This window comes from Lycorma delicatula, chromosome 1, assembly GCF_047948215.1.
Source record: "Lycorma delicatula isolate Av1 chromosome 1, ASM4794821v1, whole genome shotgun sequence".
In the NCBI taxonomy this organism is placed as follows: Eukaryota; Metazoa; Arthropoda; class Insecta; order Hemiptera; family Fulgoridae; genus Lycorma; species Lycorma delicatula.
The window spans coordinates 93423229-93445650 of NC_134455.1; the positions used below are offsets into that span (position 1 = coordinate 93423229).

General features: G+C 28.6%; 1 protein-coding gene across 3 annotated transcripts in view; it reads right to left on the reverse strand.

Moving 5' to 3' along the window:
• B4 (imaginal disc development protein B4) overlaps positions 1-21839 on the reverse strand; it is a 246163-nt gene extending 224324 nt beyond the window's left edge. For 2 of the 3 annotated variants that reach the window (XM_075357974.1, XM_075357968.1), the window contains exon 1: positions 21677-21837. The gene's annotated coding sequence lies outside the window, so the exon portion shown is untranslated. Of the gene's footprint in view, positions 1-21676 lie in introns of all 3 variants that reach the window. The other variant, XM_075357980.1, reaches the window with a different exon arrangement.
• Between the last annotated feature and the right edge of the window lie 583 nt (positions 21840-22422).

Consider the following 22422-nt stretch of genomic DNA (forward strand, 5'->3'; position numbering starts at 1 on the left):
AGTTATGGAAGCACAATCACGGTTTTCCTCGTCCCACCGCGGAAACTGGAATATCACGTGCTCCGGCGTGTCTAAGTCCCGACAGTAGGGGCTTAAGGGGTCTTCAGCTCTTCTTGGAAAAAATCTTAAATTGGTTATCATTTAAAAAAGAATACATAAACTTGTGATTTTATGATTTCAAGAGCCGATTTTTTAACTGAAATAAAAGTAAATAAAAAACCCATTAATTTCGAATTTTTCTCTTGTTTGTATTTGATATATGATTTTTTTAATTCTTCAACAATTCATTACCGCAAAGAATAAAAAAAATATTTAGCTGTTTATTTAGCTATTAAAAGTTTAACAAAATGAAAATAAAAATTTATCAAGAAGAAAATGTTTGAATTTCTAATGAAATAGGAAAATGAGATGGTACATGAGATAAGGAGATAGGACGATGGTTTTGCCTAATGAAATTTGAAAGAAAAAATCTTTTCTATCGATTTTATTAATCATTTGCGAGATACAGGTATTTAATCGAGATTGACAAAGCTCTTTCAGACCTTTACTAAATGTTTATAGGCCTTTAATTTTATGCAAGTGTAGCCTGTAGAGACATAAAACAAAAAATCTTCTTTACCAAATCCACTTATAAAAAATCCTTTAATTCGTTTTGCCTCAAAAAACTGCTAAAATGTAACTACTATGTAATCAGTATCTAACTTATTAAATATTAATTTTCCGTTACTGAATAGATCAAGTATGTATAATACGTTATTTCGTAAAATATTACGTTACTTTATTTCTGATCCAGTTGATTTTATGGATCAGTGTATCTTTCTCTGAGAGTAATGATGTTCACTGTATAACACACGTCATCAGGATACGTTTTTAATGTATAGTGCAAATTTAATTCATTTTTGTTCACTATTTAGTAACTAATAATCGTATTTAGATTTGGTATACACTATCGATGCATCGTAGTTTACAATATTCTAGATTCATTTATCACACAACTTGGTTTAGCATTTTAAAAGCTAAGATAAATGGTTTTCGCAATAAAATATAAAATGTTTGTCTTTACTTAAGTTTTACAAAAAGTAATTACTGTTTTACAGGACTACAAAAAGCAAAAAATATTTTCAGAAATTTATGTATATATAAAATTAAAAATATTTATTAAGGAAATCCTCCTTATAGGATGTTTTTTTTTTCAATGGAACTATATTTTTTTAATTGCTGTGATCTGTTTAAAAAACTAACACGTAAGAGGCAGTAATCTTACATTTTTTTGAGTGTAATAATGTTAAACATTATCCCTGATATTTAAAAATACGAATGTGCCACTGCAAAGGTTATACATCACCTAATTTCATATATATTTATATGCTAATCATGCATCAGTTAGAAGATAGCAGCGGAAAGTACCACACCCCTCATTATGCTTAATAAGCCCATCTTATAGTTTTTAATTTAAGGGATGATAACGTATTTGCAAGATAATTTTTCTTGTTTTAGCCTAAAACTTTTATAGTTTTAAGTGTGAGGCAGAACAAATTTCTCGAACGAAATAAAGATTTACCATGGCCATTCTAAAATCAACCAAGCTTCATCAAAATTCGATGTGCAATTTATAATTTAAATGAATGCCAGTAGATACAAAGACACAGATTGAGTGATAGATAAGAAAAGAAAATTAATACGCATTCTTACAAATGGTACTGATTTGCTAGTTGTAGTTGTATGCGTTTCTTTCAATTCAAATTAATCTCTATAGACTAGAATATAAATATATTTTATTATGTCAATAAGTAGAAATAACATATATAGTATAATGCAGTAAAATTATTAAGTAAAAAAATTATTTCAATAAAAAAAATAAAAAATATTAACGTAACAGTTGTTAGCAAAGTAATAGTGATATTTTGGCTGCAACGAAGCGACTTTTACACAACATAATCACTAGAAGAGTCAGGCTAGAAACAAGCAGCAAGGGATTATCGTTTGATAGTAGTTTTCTTTATTCACCAGTTATAACGATAACTGGGAAAATATGAAGAAAATTTAAAAATATTTTTTTAATAAAAAGAGGTCGGTACCTCTCGGTTAGGCTATTTTTTGCAGCACACACTCTTAAGTGTGAACCAGACTAAAAATAAATCATCTTGTATAAAAAAATATTCAAAATAATTTATATATATATATATGATAAAATAATATATTGTAACAAGATCAGTATAACGGATTCCTACCAATTAGGAAGAAAGTAGTAGAAAATATAATAATGGGAGAAAATCAGAAAGGGGCTAAAAGAAACCCTTTTACTATAGGTAACAGGTCCGTTTAACAATCGTCGTTTTTAATACTACTCACTGACATACCTAAACAAATGATTGTTTCGTAAAAGAGTTACCGGACTAGGACAGGAATTTCATGGGAACGTGTGAGGGTGAACGATCATTCTCACGCTTAGAGTTGGGTCCGGTCCGGCAGGTAAAGAAGATAAGAGTATAAATATTCCGGGAAAGACCAGTTGAAATTAGTTCTGCGAATCAGTCTAAGCGAGACCCGTTATGACGTAAGTCTGCCAGAGTATTCTGGGAGGAGATCAGTGAAGAAGCGAATTTCTAGTAAACTAAGTTCGGCACGATTATGGTGTCGTTACAATTATTCCAGAACACGAAAACAAGAAATAGTTCGGAGAGTTACTATAAGAGAACGACTATACGAGAAAGAGATAATGTATTAAATTTCATTCATAAACTGTTAGGGTAGTTTTATTTGTGAACAACAAAGGTATTTGCAGTAAAAGAACTTTATACTTGTCTTATCTATTGTACTACTGTTGTTAATACAAGACTAATGGTTAAAAGTCTTAGACTAGCAGTCATACTAAAGTCTTTTTTCAGTGGGACTGAAGTATGGTTTTCATTATTTATCGACCTGTAAATAAATCCTGATGATTATTTTAAATTCTGTTTTGCTCGTAATCACTGTTTATTTATTATTACTGACATTTATTTTTATTATTGTTGTTGTGATTACTACAATCCTAATTTTTTTATTTATTATTGTCATTATTCTAATTATTACTGTGAGTTGTTTATTATTATTATTACTACTGATTTGTCTTGATTCCCTTATATTCTTTAACTAATAAATTATAATTATATAAATTTTTTAAATTGTCAGTCACTCAGTATCCTGATCGAACCGCGAACACGCGACAATATATATTTATGTAGTATACAAGGTGTATTACGAAGTTCTCCCGGGACTTTTATAACCTAGTCTACTTGTAAAAATAATGGAAAAAGTTCAAATAAACATATGTCCTAAACTGCTTCGTTTGCGTGTAACGGCTACGGAAAGATTCCGCTCGGATTTCAACTACACCGGTGAAATAAAGTCGTACTAAAATTTTTTTGTCGTTAAGTAAGGAAAAAAATTAGTGATTTCTTATACGTTTTGATCTGTGAAATCAAATAAAACAGGTCCCAGAATGGTATCTGCAGTAGTTTTTTTTGAGAAATCTGGGATGAAGACCAATAAATCGAGGTAAAATACTCTGTTTTTTATATTTGACGAATAACTTTATATTTGACAATAACTTTGTTAAATGGAAAATATCCCCGTAAACCCTTAAGCAAACGTACAGAACATTTGAGTTTGAACGAAATTATGTAAGAAAGTTTGAATAAAACAAAGAAAATTTAGAATTTTATTTCTAGGAGTACACTAGATCAAAGTCCATTCTCGTATATACCAGTTTATAATAAATGTTCAAAAATGAGCCCGCCATCTTTAACACATTTCTTAGCACGCTTCTGTATCGCTTATGTTGTTCTTTATAGTTTCTTAGGACTGTCCTTAAGTTGCTTAGGTGCATGCGGACGATTAATTCCTCACGAGAATATATTTTTGTTTTGTATACAATATTTTCCATCCATCCCCAGACGCAAAAATCTAAAAGACTTAGATCAGGCGATCTTGCTGGTCAGAATGTAGACCTTCACGACCGATCTCAGGGAAATTTCTTTCCGAATTTCTCTGGAAAATGATAATTTAAGATACGGCACAGAGAAATGGGGTGGCGCAGCATCGTGCTGGAAGTATACTTCGCTTCTCGGAGCTAGAGGAACATCTTCAAGCAGCTGCGGCAATTCTTCTTGAAGAAGATGCGGGTAGACTTCAGCATTTAAGCGGCTAGATAATATGAACGGTCTTAATAGCTGATTGTGAAGAAGGCCGCATCATACATTGGTGATCGATGTTGAAAATTGCCTTCTACCGTTTCATGAGGATTTACTTCTGCCCACGTATGCACATTACGTAAGTTGTTGACGCCATCTCGAAAGAAATTTGCCTTGTCGGTAAAAACATACTTGTAGAATTGTCGATTTGTATTCCACCTGCTGCAGAACTCCAATCGAAGCGGACAATCTGCCGGGTGTAGATATTGAACTGGTTGTTTATGATAAGGATAAAACTTGTTTTGTATAAGTGTCTTCCAAACCGTCGAATGCAAAACTCCGACCCGCTTAGAAAGACGTCGTGCACTGGATTTCGCTGAACTGCATCGATAATAATTTCATCAACAGCGTCGTGTTTGACAGTTCATTCGTAGCTGGTACGAATACTAGGTAATGAACCTGTTTCCCGAAGGTTCCGAAAAGTTGCGCTTATGTTTTGAAATCGGGAATCTTGCGATTCGGACAACGTTTTCATATTCTACTTCAGCAGCTGTAGCATTATTATTGCACACAACAATTGAATACTATACAAACGTATTTCTCTGTCGTAAATAAGTACGGCAATAATTCAATGGCAAACTGATCACGTTCAAACTAATATTCACAGAAAACCTTCGCTAACGACAGCATAGTTCACAGTACCCGATATACTTAATTACATTACAGAATGATTTAAACACTAATACAGTATTGCGCTTGTTGATCAGCAGTTGTTATTTTACTACCAACTTTGAAATAATAATTTTTAAAATAATTTATTGTATTATTGTCATTAATGAAAACGTTATTATATAAGTAATTTTTATTTTACAATTCTTGCGTAATTTTCAGTTTTTGTTTTATTTTTTAAAAAATTTTTACTAACTTTTCACATCTCCAAAAAGAATTTAGTTTTAGTTTACATTAAGTAATTTTCTGACAAATGTAGTAATGTACTGTTTATAAATAAAATTAAAATGTTTCTAAATTTTCTTTGTTTTATTCAACTTTTCTTAAACCATTTCGTTTAAAATAAAATTCTCTTTAAGGTTTTTAAAAGTTTTATGGGTTTATTACCCATTTAACAAATTTATTGTACGTCAAACATAAAAAACAGGACTTTTAACCCCAATTTATTGTTTTTCATTGCAGATTTCTAAAAAAAAAAAACTACTGCAAATATGATTCTGGGACCTGTTTTATTCGATTTCACAGGTCCAAAACCATAACAAATCACTAATTTTATTCCTTACTCAACTTCCAAAAAATTTCAGTACGACCTCATTTCACCGGGGTAGCTGAAATCCGAGCGGAAACTTTCAGTAGCCGTAACTCGCAAAGGAAGCATTTTAGGACATATATTTATATATTTTTTTATATTATTTTCACGAGTAGAAAAGCTTATGAAAGTCCCGGGAAAACCTCGTGATGTACTCTGTATATACAAATAAATCAATTAATTAATTTAATCAATTAATTTAGTATTCCTTGCTAATTAAGAAATGCAGAGTGCAAAATGAAATGGTTACCTTATTTACTGAGCCCAACATACTGTTGTGAATTAACATGCCAAGTCCACTGAATGTAGATGATATATCAGCCCAACTAATAGTACATTCACTTTTTTAACCATAAAAGATCAACTATATATTGAAAATTAGTACTCTCACAGAATGTAAATTTAATTACTGCCTCTTGTATCTCAGGTGGTTAAACAGATCATAGTTATTAAAATATAATGTCATTAAAAGTTGAGTATTCGTTAAAGCATGTTCCCTCGACAGACAAAACTTAATTTTACATAAGCATAATATTAACAATAACTGTATTTTCTTTTAAATTAATTCTTCAAGATCGCATTAAAAATTTTATGTATCACATAAATTAAGGAGATGATACTTTATAGTAGAATCTTTAGGCTTATTCTAAAGAAAAAAAGTAAAAAGTTTTTTACCTTGCTTCTAAAAAAAGTACACTTGGCACGAAGGACGTAAAAAATGTTAAAAAAATAGCCTTATACTTAGGATATTACAGGTATAAGTAAAATTAAAGCACTTAATATAATCATTATAACTTGCTGGTTTTACGGGTATGTAAACTTGCAACATAACCGCTGCATACAAACAGCTATTTAGTTTTATTAACAAAAACTGGTTTTTGCACTGCATCTAAAGGTTTTATAGTAATTACTATTTGTATGAAGTTAGACTAGATAAATTATCTCATATTTTAGTGAAAAATATTGTAGTAACTGAATGATCAGTAATAAAATGCCAACCCAAGGCACGGGATAAATAAATATCGAGTATTATTTATTATGATGTATCGATAATGAATGTAAAGTGTGAGCAAGATAGTTGTCTAGTAAATAGTACGCATAAACTGAATTATTCTTTAAAACTGTGTAAATTTATCCGTAAGTTTTTTTCTTTATATTAAAAATAAGAAAAAATAGGTATATTTTCTTCTATCTATTTTCTAGTTATAAGTAAATTAATTTTATTTAAAATTAAGAGTAGATCCTACATTAGCTTTTTCAGAGCCCTTTTTTGTTGAGTGTAACATAATAAAATAGTTTTCTTGTATCACCATGACTAAACGTAATCTAAATCAAAGTACCTCACAAAATGATTGACACTTTTAAAAGTTAAGCAATTATGTTAATGATTATCATTAATTTATCACTCCTTTTTTTCAATTACATTATTATTTTTACACTCTGCATTCCTTTCTTTGTAGTTCCATTTCGAACAATTTTAAAAGAACTCTTTTCATCCACCAGTAGGTAAATTTTTCGGCTAGCTAGATATATAACAATACATTTATGAAATGTAATGCATTAAATATAATTGTTAATTATTTTATTCCTCCTCTATGAATCATGAGACCTTGCCGTTGGTGAGGGGGCTTGAGTGCTCAGGGATACAGAGTAGCTGGACCGAAGGTGCAACCATATCGGAGAGGTATCTGTTGAGAGCCAGACTAAGGAATGATTCCTGAAAGAGGGCAGCAGCTCTTTCAGTAGTTGTTAGGGGCGTGAGTCAGAACGACTTAAACGGCCGTATCAACATCACTCAGTCCTCTGAGTACTGCGCAGCTGAAAGCAATGGAAAACTACAGCTGCTTTTTTTCCAAGAAAATGTGGCTCTCTGCATTTTCACATAGAAATAATGGAGGCGCCTTCCTTGGTAAAATATTCCGGAGGTAAAATAGTCCCCCGTTCGGATCTCCGGGTGGGGACTACTAAGGAAGGGGTCACCAGAAAATTAAAAAATAACATTCTACGAGTCGGAGCGTGGAATGTTAGAAGCTTGAAAAAGGTTGGTAGGCTAGAAAATTTAAAAAGGGAAATGGGTAGGACAAATGTGGATATAGTAGGAATTAGTGAGGTTCGGTGGGAAGAGGAAGGCGACTTTTGGTCAGGTGATTTTAGAGTAATTAACTCAGCGTCAAATAATGGGCAGGCAGGAGTAGGTTTCGTGATGAACAAGAAGATAGGGAGGAGAGTGGAGTATTTCAAAATGCATAGCGATAGAATCATTGTAATAAGGATAAAATCAAAACCTAAACCGACAACGATTGTTAACGTCTATATGCCTACAAGCGCCCATGATGATGATGAGGTAGAGTGTGTATACGAAGAGATTGATGAAGCAATTAAACACGTAAAAGGAGATGAAAATTTAATAATAGTTGGAGATTGGAATGCAAGCATTGGAAAAGGCAAGGAAGGAAATATAGTGGGTGAATACGGGCTGCTGGGCAAAAGGAATGAAAGAGGGGACCGACTTATAGAATTTTGCACGAAGTATAATTTAGTAATTGCCAACACCCAATTTAAAAATCATAATAGAAGAATATACACTTGGAAAAAGCCAGGCGATACTGGAAGGTATCAGATAGATTATATCATGGTTAAGCAAAGATTTAGAAATCAACTCGTTGACTGCAAAACTTACCCTGGAGCAGACATTGATAGCGACCATAATTTGGTGATAATGAAATGTAGATTGGGGTTTAAAAACCTGAAGAAAAGGTGTCAGTTGAATCGGTGGAATTTAGAGAAGCTTGAGGAAGAAGAGGTAAAGAAGATTTTTGAGGAGGACATCGCAAGAGGTCTGAGTAAAAAAGATAAGGTAGAAAATGTAGAAGAAGAATGGGAGAATGTTAAAAAGGAAATTCTTAAATCAGCAGAAGCAAACTTAGGCGGAATAAAGAGAACCGGTAGAAAACCTTGGGTTTCAGACGATATATTGCAGCTGATGGATGAACGTAGAAAATATAAGAATGCTAGTGATGAAGAAAGTAAAAGGAACTATCGGAAATTAAGAAATGCTATAAACAGGAAGTGCAAACTGGTGAAAGAAGAGTGGATTAAAGAAAAGTGTTCAGAAGTGGAAAGAGAAATGAACATTGGTAAAATAGACGGAGCATACAGGAAAGTTAAGGAAAATTTTGGGGTACATAAATTAAAATCTAATAATGTGTTAAACAAAGATGGTACACCAATATATAATACGAAAGGTAAAGTCGATAGATGGGTGGAATATATTGAAGAGTTATACGGAGGAAATGAATTAGAAAATGGTGTTATAGAGGAAGAAGAGGAAGTTGAGGAGGATGAAATGGGAGAAACAATACTAAGATCTGAATTTAAGAGAGCATTAAAAGATTTAAATTGCAGAAAGGCTCCTGGAATAGACGGAATACCTGTAGAATTACTGCGCAGTGCAGGTGAGGAAGCGATTGATAGATTATACAAACTGGTGTGTAATATTTATGAAAATGGGGAATTTCCATCAGACTTCAAAAAAAGTGTTATAGTTATGATACCAAAGAAAGCAGGGGCAGATAAATGTGAAGAATACAGAACAATTAGTTTAACTAGTCATGCATCAAAAATCTTAACTAGAATTTTATACAGAAGAATTGAGAGGAGAGTGGAAGAAGTGTTAGGAGAAGACCAATTTGGTTTCAGGAAAAGTATAGGGACAAGGGAAGCAATTTTAGGCCTCAGATTAATAGTAGAAGGAAGATTAAAGAAAAACAAACCAACATACTTGGCGTTTATAGACCTAGAAAAGGCTTTCGATAACGTAGACTGGAATAAAATGTTCAGCATTTTAAAAAAATTAGGGTTCAAATACAGAGATAGAAGAACAATTGCTAACATGTACAGGAACCAAACAGCAACAATAACAATGGAAGAACATAAGAAAGAAGCCCTAATAAGAAAGGGAGTCCGACAAGGATGTTCCCTATCTCCGTTACTTTTTAATCTTTACATGGAACTAGCAGTTAATGATGTTAAAGAACAATTTAGATTCGGTGTAACAGTACAAGGTGAAAAGATAAAGATGCTACGATTTGCTGATGATATAGTAATTCTAGCCGAGAGTAAAAAGGATTTAGAAGAAACAATGAACGGCATAGATGAAGTCCTACGCAAGAACTATCGCGTGAAAATAAACAAGAACAAAACAAAAGTAATGAAATGTAGTAGAAATAACAAAGATGGACCGCTGAATGTGAAAATAGGAGGAGAAAAGATTATGGAGGTAGAAGAATTTTGTTATTTGGGAAGTAAAATTACTAAAGATGGACGAAGCAGGAGCGATATAAAATGCCGAATAGCACAAGCTAAACGAGCCTTCAGTAAGAAATATAATTTGTTTACATCAAAAATTAATTTAAATGTCAGGAAAAGATTTTTGAAAGTGTATGTTTGGAGTGTCGCTTTATATGGATGTGAAACTTGGACAATCGGAGTATCTGAGAAGAAAAGATTAGAAGCTTTTGAAATGTGGTGCTATAGGAGAATGTTAAAAATCAGATGGGTGGATAAAGTGACAAATGAAGAGGTATTGTGGCAAATAGATGAAGAAAGAAGCATTTGGAAAAATATAGTTAAAAGAAGAGACAGACTTATAGGCCACATACTAAGGCATCCTGGAATAGTCGCTTTAATATTGGAAGGACAGGTGGAAGGAAAAAATTGTGTAGGCAGGCCACGTTTGGAGTATGTAAAACAAATTGTTGGGGATGTAGGATGTAGAGGGTATACTGAAATGAAACGACTAGCACTAGATAGGGAATCTTGGAGAGCTGCATCAAACCAGTCAAATGACTGAAGACAAAAAAAAAAAAAAAAAAAAATTATTTTATTAACAATGGTGATATTATAATAATAAATTAATAGTAGTTAACTACAAAAAACAAGTAAATCTTTATTAAAATAAGTAAAAGTAACACACGCGCAAGAATGCAAACGTATAAAAAAGATTTTATTCGAGTCAAAAATATTAATCAAATTTGGTTTGATTAATAATCTCTATAATCTCCCAAAATAAATATCAGTGACAGTAACTTCTGTAAGATTAATTAAAGTTAAATGTTACATCTATAACTAACTAATGCTGCTCATACACAGCTGAAAACTTTTAGACTTTAGTAGGAAAACAATCGTAAAATTGAAAAAAAAATTATGCAAAACGAATATTTCGATTTTTTCCAAAAAAATATGCGTCAAATGTGCATTTTTTTACATTCATGATCAAAGATATATCTTTTTATATTAAAATTCAACGAACATTGGACATCAAGTTTTTTTTTTTGATATTACTTTTAATTTAACGCAGGTAGATTATTCAACTTAAACAACTGTTGATTATTATGATTATATGATTGTTGATTATTATGAATGGTTCTACATAAAAAATTTCGGCTTAATGAAACATACGAAATAAAATTCAAATTTATATTCCAGTTTTTAAATTATTCTTTTAATTTTTATAAATAAAATAAAATTACAAAAAAATCACTCAAAATCTGAAAAATATCCGAATCTCTAAAAACACTTAAACTCTGTAAGAAATACAATTTTGTAGGATTTTACAAAAAAATAGGTATATTTTCTTCTATCTATTTTCTAGTTATAAGTAGATTAATTTTATTTAAAATTAAGAGTAGATCCTACATTAGCTTTTTCAGAGCCCTTTTTTGTTGAGTGTAACATAATAAAATAGTTTTCTTGTATCACCATGACTAAACGTAATCTAAATCAAAGTACCTCACAAAATGATTGACACTTTTAAAAGTTAAGCAATTATGTTAATGATTATCATTAATTTATCACTCCTTTTTTTCAATTACATTATTATTTTTACACTCTGCATTCCTTTCTTTGTAGTTCCATTTCGAACAATTTTAAAAGAACTATTTTCATCCACCAGTAGGTAAATTTTTCGGCTAGCTAGATATATAACAATACATTTATGAAATGTAATGCATTAAATATAATTGTTAATTATTTAACAATTGTCGGTTATCATCATCAACAATGTCGGTTATCATCAGCGCAAGCTATAGCTTGCGCTGATTATAACCGACATTTATTATAAAGGACAAAAACAAAACAACAAATTCATACAACTCCAAAATAAACATTAAAAATTACAATAAAATATGACAACATAGGAGAGCTGCAAGAAGAGCCAATGACGTCTCATAACAAGACATTATGAAATAATAAATTTATTTATTGTATAGAAGATGAGCAAATTATATATATTTAAAGTGTAAATATATACGCGCGCGCGCGCGCGCGCGTACACACACATATCTATTTAAATAAAAATGTAAATGTTCGTTTGTTCAGAATCTTAAATCTCCGCAAGTTCTTAAATCACCAATGTTTTAAAATTTTGACAAAATGTTTCATTCGAATACGCGCGTGTTTTATATACCTACTATTTATGTATCTAAGATGTTACACCTGTGACAGGTAAAAGCGTGCTTTTTTTGAAAAACAGCACTATCTGATGGACGTAAAAGCAACCACGCTATACTAAATATTTTACGATTCCCTTTCAATTTTTCTGATATGTGTCCGTTAAAGACTAAAAAACTCTTGACCGATTTAAGCGCGGGGAAAAGGGAGAAAGGGAAAAATCGGAAAAGGTAAAAGGAGAAAATGGTAAAAATAAAAAAGATAAAAGGGAAGAAAGTGAAAGAGGAGACGGGGAAAATGGAAAAAAGAAAAAGGTGAAAAGGAAATGGAGAAAAAAGAAAATTGGAAGAGGAAGGGAGGAAGGAAATAAGGGAAAGAGAAATGGGGGAATGAACGGAAAAGGGGGAAACGAGTAAAGGGAATATGATGAAATTAAAATGGGGAAAGGGGGAGATGAAAAGGGAAAAGAAAGGGGGAAAGGGAAAGGTTAAATTTTGTGAAGTTCCGTATGTTCATTTTGTTAATGTTCTGTCAAACTTTCAATTGTGTTCATTTAATCTATATATATATATATATGTATATACTCAAATCTAGCAGTAGCGAAGCATTGCCGGGTCTGCTAGTAAATATATATACATATATAAAAATATAAACATATATACATTTTAATATATAAACATATATTAAAATGAAAAAATCTGATGTGGACAACACATGACTTCCTTGTACGCCTATTAAATTACATTTACACTATTTTATTTTAAATGAAAAAGTACATCAAATTTTATTTCATTAATAATTTTTTAATAAAAATTAATAATTTTTTTATTGTTATACTGAATATTATTTATTATATATTTTTTTTACAATCAAAGTTAATAATTATTAGTAAATCAATATATTTAATTAAAAAAAAAAAAAATTACAAAAAAAGAAGATGAAGACGGATTCGAAGCGATGTGCCTTCCCCTTGAAAGATCCAAATATTTCATTAATCAAAATTTTACTTGGTTAAAACTCTGGAACCAATGACGTTCAACTTATGGTATATCGTTGAAAATCTCTCAATGAGGGCGTATTACCGCAGTTATGAAAATCCAAATTCTTTTAGATTTTGGGCTTTTTTGGACACTATTGGTTCAGTCGATTGCAATCAAAAGTGGAGGTACACAATTAGATGTTACAACAGTCCTGAATTCAAAATTTCAACATCCTACGGCTAACCGGGATATTTTGACATTATCAAACAGTTACAATACGCATTAAAGCGAAGCTTGTTAAGTAGGAAAACAACGTTAGAAGTTTATAAATATAATTAGATTAACAGGTTGTTAAAAAAAAATTAAAAAGTTAAAGAAATTGCAAAACTCAACACGACAGCATCAAATTTTATTTACTTACATAAAGTTAAGAGTTATATATTAAAAAAAATAGGGGAAAAACCAGAATAGAATCTCGTAAATTAAATGAGTAGAACTAACAAATGAAGTGAATTAGCATAGTGTTAAAAATATAGCCTTGCGATTTTTTGATACGTTTTTATTATAAAATAAGTAAAAACAAAAAAAAAAAAATGAATATAACCTATAAAAATAACTCAACTTAGATGATTAGATGAACCTTTCGTTCTACTTCTGTACACACAATAGTATGTTTACTTTTGGTTTGTTTTTAAGACCAAAGTTTTTCTGAATATGCTGGAGAGGTTTTCTAATGTTATTACCACCAAATAGGCTACCGTAACAAGTATACGTAACTATAATTTATTAACCTTATTAATTTCATCTGAACTGAATTAATTTTTAGTCTTATTGAAGATTTTTGCTATTTGTAATAAAGGCAAATATAAAATTCATTACTTTTTTACGCATCCAAATATCTACTATTTAATAAGCAGTTCACGTATTGTAATCCAAACTTCATTTAGCTTGATTTTCAAAATTAAAACTATTTTATTGATATATATATAATTATATTAAATTAATTAAATACCTATCCCTATATATATATATATATATATGAATATAGGGATAGGTATTTAATTAATTTATTTAATTTTAGGTAGGTGGGCTGATGGTTGTTAAAAATTTATCAAAAAGCTATCCCTCAGTACCTTATTAATGAAACAGTGTCAAATAAAATAAATCTTTTTATTTTCCACTAATCAATAGTCACTAAGAATTTCTACGACGAAATTTTCACAGAACCATAATGTAGGATATTGTTTATTGTTTAAGAAGATGCTTAATAAATTATGTTTTTTACCTAAAAGAAAAGTGGACTATTTTGGGTTGTTTTCTTAACTTAGTGTTTTAAAATACATTTAAAACATAAATAACTGCTTACTTCAAAAATGTTTATGATAAATAAAATTAATTTAAATGAAAAGATAAATAAATAAATCCGACTTTAAAAAACAAACGCTCGAAAATACAAATATTAATTTTTCTATCTTTCTTCATATTTCAATTTTTTTAAGTCTTCTCCAGTTTTTTTTTGAATTGATTAATTCATAATATAAGCTCAAAGCTTGCATTGGAATACATAATGTAGATTTTGGAGCGTAAAAACATTTCAAATGAAATAGAGGGATACTACACTCCGCAAGTTAAATAAATTTCGGCGGAAATTAAAAACGCAAAACTTCTAATTATTTATATATATTAATTTTACGTCAAAAATTGAAGTTTAAAGAGGAATTGTTAAAGTATTACTATTTACTTATTAGGGCAAATTTTTTTCAATCTGATTTTTGCCTAAAAAAAACTTGCCTATGAAAAAACACACAGGTGAAGAATCCGCATCCTAATAAAAATAAAATAAGGGACATAGGCAACGTAGATAAAATGATACTAAATGAGTGCTAAGCCTCTCAGAAATGTGAAATGATGTCTTACCTAAAATCATTATCCATATAATCAATATTACATATATGATAATAATATGTAGTGAATTTTAATGTTTATTATCTTAAAGTAGTTGCGACTATTTGAGAAAGGTGTAATTTATGCACACATATTTTCCTTCCATATAATTATAATTACAACAAGGATTTAAACAAGGAATTATAATTTTATGCGTTAAAATTTACCGGAATGCAGTGTTTTAGTTCAAGAGTGATGTTTTTATATCCATATTTTCCTTGAAAGTAATTTGTAAAAGTTTGTGAGTAAACCTGTCTATAAATTCAATAGACTTAAATATATGAAAATTAGACTACTGGAAGGGGCCTCAAAAAAAAAGCACATGTAGAATAAAATATAACAAAACGGAAAAAACTTCATCTTCCGGTCAATCACTACTTAATAAATCATTATGCGAATTTAAGGAATAGATAATATTTATTATAAAAGATACGGAAGAAGAATCAATTTCTTTTATCGGGATATTATAGATGACTGACAACTTAAAGGGTCTTCACAAGTAATAAATATTTCGAGTACTATAAAAATATTTCTTTTAAATTGGCATGCAGGCAATATCACACAAAATTCCACAAAGATTTGATAAGTTATACGTGAAAATTCTATTTTTAAAATTTCGTTAAATGATAATTTATAACACACACTCTTTTATTATTTTTTCAGTATAAATTTTCAGTTATTCACTTTAATTCCAGGAATTGACTTTAAATTTATTTTATAATAAATATCATTATTAGATAGATTTATTATTTTTATATTAATATTATTATTTCTAATAGATGATTTAAAAAAAATATAATTTAACATCATTTTTCATGAATTCTATTGTTAAAAATCAACATAATACTATTATAAATTTGTTAATAATCTTAAGAAATTTTAATTTATCTATTAACAATGTTTAAAAATCCATTCTGTACACATTCTATAAAAATTAGTATCACTATTTTTTAATTAAATTATTATAAATATACAAACACATTATATACACCTCTTGGAGTAGTCGGATAAAAACTCATCAACTGCAGATTGATTACAAAAAATTTATAAATATCTCAAAAAATAAAAATGGGGAAAAAACCGTTTTGCAACGTGTATATATATATATATATTTATATATATTTATATATTTGTTTTTTAAAAGCAATTCTTTTATGAACCGTACTCCTCTGTACCAATACAATTTAACTTATATTTAATAGACAACCCTAAGTACAGATCAACTGAAATTGGATGACTTACCTTATTTCATTATATAACAAAAGCACTTTCGCGAATTTGATTCGCATCATCAACTGCATACATATATATATATTACAAAATCATCAAAAACTTGCAATCCATGACAATATACCGTTCATTTAATTATAATTTTATGTTTAAAAATATTTTTAAACTAATTAAATTTTTTTTAATTTTTAAATTAAATTTAACATATCATACTTTAAAACTACATAAAAATTTAAAATCATTTATTTAAATTATAATCCCAACAAGAGATAAAAGCATTAAATAAAAACAATTTAAATATATTTAAAAAAATTGTTTAAAATTACAAAGATCAATTAATTAAAATTAATCAAGTCAAAATTAAAATGTAATTAAAAAAAGATAAAAATGTAAGACAACGATAAAAATTACATAATTAAAACTTAAATCTTTTAAAATAAAAAAAAACCTTTAGTAAAGTAAAATCAGTGAAATGACTAGCACATGATTCTGCTTCCTTAGTTTTTGTTTTATTTCAAAAGTTTTAATTTTTAATTGTGTAATTTTTATATTTGATTTAACTAAATTGTAATTTTGACTTTGTTAATTTTAATTAATTGATCTTTGTAGTTTTAAGCAATGTTTTATAATTTTTATATTTTAAAAATTTGTATATTTTATGTTTTTATGTATTGTTGGGATTATAATTTAAATAAGTGGTTTTAAATGTTTGTATAGTTTTAAAGTATGATAAGTTAAATTTAATTTAAAAATTAAAAAAAATTAATTAGTTTAAAAATATTTTTAAACATAAAATTATAAATGAATGGGCTTGATGTTGTCATGGATTACAAGATTTTGATGGTTTTGTATTATGTATATTTATATATATATATATATATATATATATATATATATGTATGCAGCTGATGATGCGAATCAAATTCGCGAGAATGCTTCTGTTATGTAATGAAATAAGTTAAGTCATCCTATTTCAATTGTTCTGTACTTAGAGTTGATCTATTAAATATAAATTAATAAAATCGACAAAAAATTACAAGTTTCTCAAGTTATATTTTGTAAGTACCATATACGTATTGTACTTTCATTTGTTACAATTTAAAAAAAAAATTAATTATAAGTATATTATTAATACATTTAAAAAAATTACATATCAACCTACGTTTTTGTAATCTTATTGTAATGTTTTTTATAGTTCATTAGTAAACAACGTGCATTGTTTTATAAAGTATAGCGTGATCAAAATAAGTTACGTATTAGTTTTCTTTAGTGAATATGAATTAAGCTTGTTCTCATAATTATGCTTTAATTTGGCCTTTCATTACATAATGACATGAGAGTAACATTTTTATTAATTAAAGTATTATTATTTTTATATTTTAAATATTAATATTAATGGATTTTACATCGTGTCATTATGCACTATTCCAACTTTCGGTAATAATGGTTTTCCTATATTTGAAGTAATTTTTTTGAAATTTATTTTGCTAGATTATAAAGCTTTTAATGTAATAAAGATATGTAATTATCACATTTTTATTATAAGACAATGATAAAGTTAAAATTGAAATTAAACTATTTTCGGTATGAAAAACGTAATTGTAGGCGGATTTAAAACTATATTTCGACGGGATGCTTCTATTTCTTACTATGGTAAAGTTTTTAAATGAGTTTTTAGTTTTCTTAATTCTTTGATTTAAATCATAAAAAATTCTATACTTGGAAAAAATTGTTATAAATTGATTTTTACTCTATTTGATACTCTACCTTATAACTGGTTCGAAGGCGTGATGTTTGTTAATAATGAACCTGTTTCGCAGAATTTCATACAAATAGTATTCATTTTTTATGTTATATTTATATTACAGACAATATTTATTTATTTATTCTCTAGTTTTTACATCTTGATTTTTAGACAAAAGATGAAAGTACTGAATTACGGTAAGAACCGTAATTTTTTTAATAATAAACGGTAAATATACCTTTGCATGAATTAAAATTGTGACTAATAACTTACACTTTCAACCATGCGTTTTAAAAATTTTGATCTCTTAATATTTTTCCAAATTTTATCTGAGTAAAATTAGATTTAAACCCGCCGAGTTAGTCTAGCGGTTAAACTCGTCATCGTAAAAACAGCTAATTTTCGAAGTTGATGCCTCTGGGCCTTGTAAAGGTTATTTCTTTTAAATAAATTTGATTGCTACACTATGGATACCGGTGTTCTTTGATGGTTACATTTCAATAAACCACACCACTGTGGTCGACCTGGGTCTGTTCCAGACTACATGTTTACCGGTACATTTACACTAACACTGTAGCTACGTCAGGCCTGGCAAGCCGGTAGCTATAGGCAAATTTCATTTGCCCATACACAAACACTCAGACCCGGCAGTAGCTGGAAAACTGGTTGGGAAAAACAACAATATTAGATTTACAGTAAAATAAAAAATTAATTTGTAAAGAGAGAAAAAATAATAAAATTAATTACGATCCAAAATACCATAATATTGGTCACCTTTCCCGCCTTAAGTCTTTCGTCGGTTGACATATATCAGCTTTGTTTTACATTATTACATATTTAATTTCTACGTTGATTGCTTTTTAAACTTTTCCTCTTTCATAATCTGCAGTTTTCTCACAATTGTTCAGCTGATACTGCATTAAGTATTAAGGAAAAATGAATGAATAAGAGATGAATATTAATGATACGCTGTAAAAGTGCTTCTACAAATCTACGAGTATACTGCCGCTTAATTAATTCAAAAAAAAAAAATATATATATGTATAAATATAATATATAATACATATATTACTTTATAACCTTTTTTTAATTGATAAAAAATTATATCTATAATTATCAATAGTAAATTTAGATGAGACCAACATTCAGTAGTATTATTTCAAAGGGCTGCTGATGATGATGATGAAAGTTAAACTAAAAAGGACGAAAAGGGAAATAGGATATGCGATAAAATATTAGCTTACACCAAATCTCTACTCATTCATCAGTCGAGAGTTGCTTGGTAAGTGTGGCAAATTGAGGTTTCGTATATGGAGATTACTGTTTTGTATAAGTTTCTTTTTGAATCGGCTCTTTTGTAATGATACTAACTATCGTTGACATATGAGACTATTAGATCATTATGTAGCGTCTTAATATTTATACAGTAAAGGGACCTTCACTAATAACAATTATTGAAGCCTCTTTCCGCTGAAATCAATGAAACTGTTTGTCACAAATTTTTGTTGTATACTTACGATTCATTTGTGTATTTATATATATATATATATGTCTGTGCGTGTGTGTGTGTGTGTGTGTGTGTGTGCGCGCGCGCGGCTGTTTATAAACTGTATTCTATTTCAAAATTAAACAACTTAAAAACATGTTCTAAGCCTAGTGATATTTCGACTAAGATGTCTTGTCAAGTACTGAGACAATACCGTTAATTGATCTTAAAAAGGAAAGGTACATCTATAAAACAGTTATTCAAACATATTAAACATTGTTACTTCTGTTTACTTTTAAATAAATTTGAACTGGGATCTTGCCTTTATTACTGCGGCTAGTAAACAGTAACGTTATTACTGAATGAGATTACACACCCTCATAACAGATTAGCGAATAATTAACGTTTGGGTGATTATCTTGAAATTAAATAATAGATATTTAAGTTTCTCAAATATTATCATATATTTTAAACTATAATATAAAATAAATTTAATTCCTAGAATTTGATAAAGTCATACATATATGACGAGCGAATGAAGTCTTTATAATGTATTAAAAATAATTTCTAACCAAATTTCTTAAAGATAAGAAAAATTATGTATATACCAAAAAATTATATGAAGAAATTCTGAAGGATAGTACATAAACTAAATATTTTTAATTGTTAATAAGGCTACCTAAATTTCAGATCATCATCCGTTTTTAAAAAAAAATTTTAACCTTTGTTGAAATTTCCAGATCTGGAAATGCAAAAAGAAAATTACATAAAAAATAATATCTAGGAAATTCTAAATCCTGAAGTAATATAATGAAAGTCGATTAATGAAAAGCTAAAACAAATTTTTATATTTCTTCAAAATAACACAAAGGTAGGTTTTAAAATTCTTGTATTTTGTGTTTTATGTCACATCGTACTTCTTTCTTATCAACATTTTGAATATTTGTTACAAATATTCAAAAAGTTCATTCGATATGTCAACCCTCCCACAGAGCACAGTTTGGCTCGAACAGAAAAAGAAGATTGAACCCGTTGATTTAAATTCTTACTAAGAAAAAAAGAAATAAACGAGTTGATTTTTCTTCCTATTAATGATAAAAACAAAAATAATTTCAGAAATCTTTATGCCTACAAAATACATCATTTTTTTATGTTAAATGTAAAAAAGATCGTATAATTTTATTGGTTTGATGTAGCTTTTACTCTTCTATTTAATTTTGTGCATTGTAATACATATTTATGTAAAAAAATATGCAAAAATATTAACTAAAATATTTATTGAAATTTTATTTAATGCAGTTATCTTTCCAAATAAATCTATTATCGCTCACAAAAAAAAAATATCAAATATGCTCATTCAAAATAATTGATTAAAATATTTATGCTCAAAATAAACATTGAAATTAAACATAATAACCTAGTAAGTTATCAAAAAATAAGAAAACATCTTGCTTTATCAATCGACGGAATTTTTGTTATAGAGAAATATTGCTGTTGTCTATTACTCCTCAAAGCAGAAATATATTACGGCAGAAATATACTGAATTCGAACAAAACTTTATACAGATATTATATATAATAATTTGGATTATTATACCTTACACCAAGTAAATTTAATAGCAACAAATAATAAACAACTAAACCACTAAAATTGGAATAATTAAAACAAGCCATATTTCTAAGAAAGATTTCTAGACAAGAATCTAATGTGCACACATATTTTACTTAAATATTACAGGATATAATTAATAGTAATATGACTAAATACTCTTTCAAAACCACGTGCAGGTGTACAACGTGTGCACTTGAAAACAAATGACATCTGTTACCTTTTATTAACAACTTATTAATGTATTTGACAACTCTATTTTCTAAAATATAAAATGCATATGGTATTATTTTATTTTTATTTTTGTTACGTTGGTTAATAATAATAATAACAACAACAATAATAATAAATACTTATTTAAAAAATAAGAATAAAAGAGTATGTGAAAGGTAACATTATCTTAGTGGTTAGGTCGCATCGCTGCTTATTAGAACAAACATTTTAAATTTACATTCAATAAAAATTAATTGAAATAATTTATACAAATTCTGTCAAAAAATTTTTATTAAGTCATCAATTTTTACAATTTATTCATGAAATTAATATTTTGCTCAAAAGGTACTAGATGCAAAAAAGAACATGCGGATAGTTATAAGCTTTAAAACCAAGGTCATAAATGTTGTCGCGAATTGTTAAAATATTTATCATAAAATAAAATGTTTAATTAAATTTGTTTATGGAGCGTAAATAAACAGACTTTTAATAAGGATTAAAAATTAATTATAATAATTAAATAAACTTACAGAATAAACGCGGTGAACTGTAACAGTTATTTTAGTAGTTCAATTGTATATCACTCGCGCACGGTCACATAACACAGCTAGGCTAGGGCACAATTCAAGAAGACTAAAATCGTTCGGTGCCCGGACAGACAGCAGAGCAAAGCAAGCCTTCGGACAAACCATTGAAAGGGAAACTAGTTCTCCCCACCACAATAATCCCTCTTTCTCTCGATACGACTGTTCGTCTTTTTCTATCTCGTAATATTTTCTTTGCTTACTTTCCTACTCCTTCAACCAGGTTGGCTACTTGGCGACCTTTCGCCATACGTTGCCGATGATGACGTCACCAATGTGGCTTGCTTACCTTTGGAAGGTTTCCCCTTACGTTATGCTTCATCTGAATACGTTAAAGCTCATGATACAAGATACATACTATTTATTCGTATACATAACATAACTATGTTAATGTTATTTAGTTTGAATATATATATATATATATATATATATATTCACCATTCAATAGTTTACAATAACGTAATTTTAAAACGTAACATCGTTACGAATAAATAATAACATGAAAACATTTTTATTTAAATTAATAAAAATTGGCTATTTAAAGAGTACTCTTAATAATGAACATTTGTTTAGTTATATCCATAAAAACTAGGTTTTGAATAATGTGCGAATATGACCAATGGAAATGTAATGACCTCGTCGTCACCCACATTCGTGCATATATAAGTACTTAAAAGACAGCGTGCTTATTC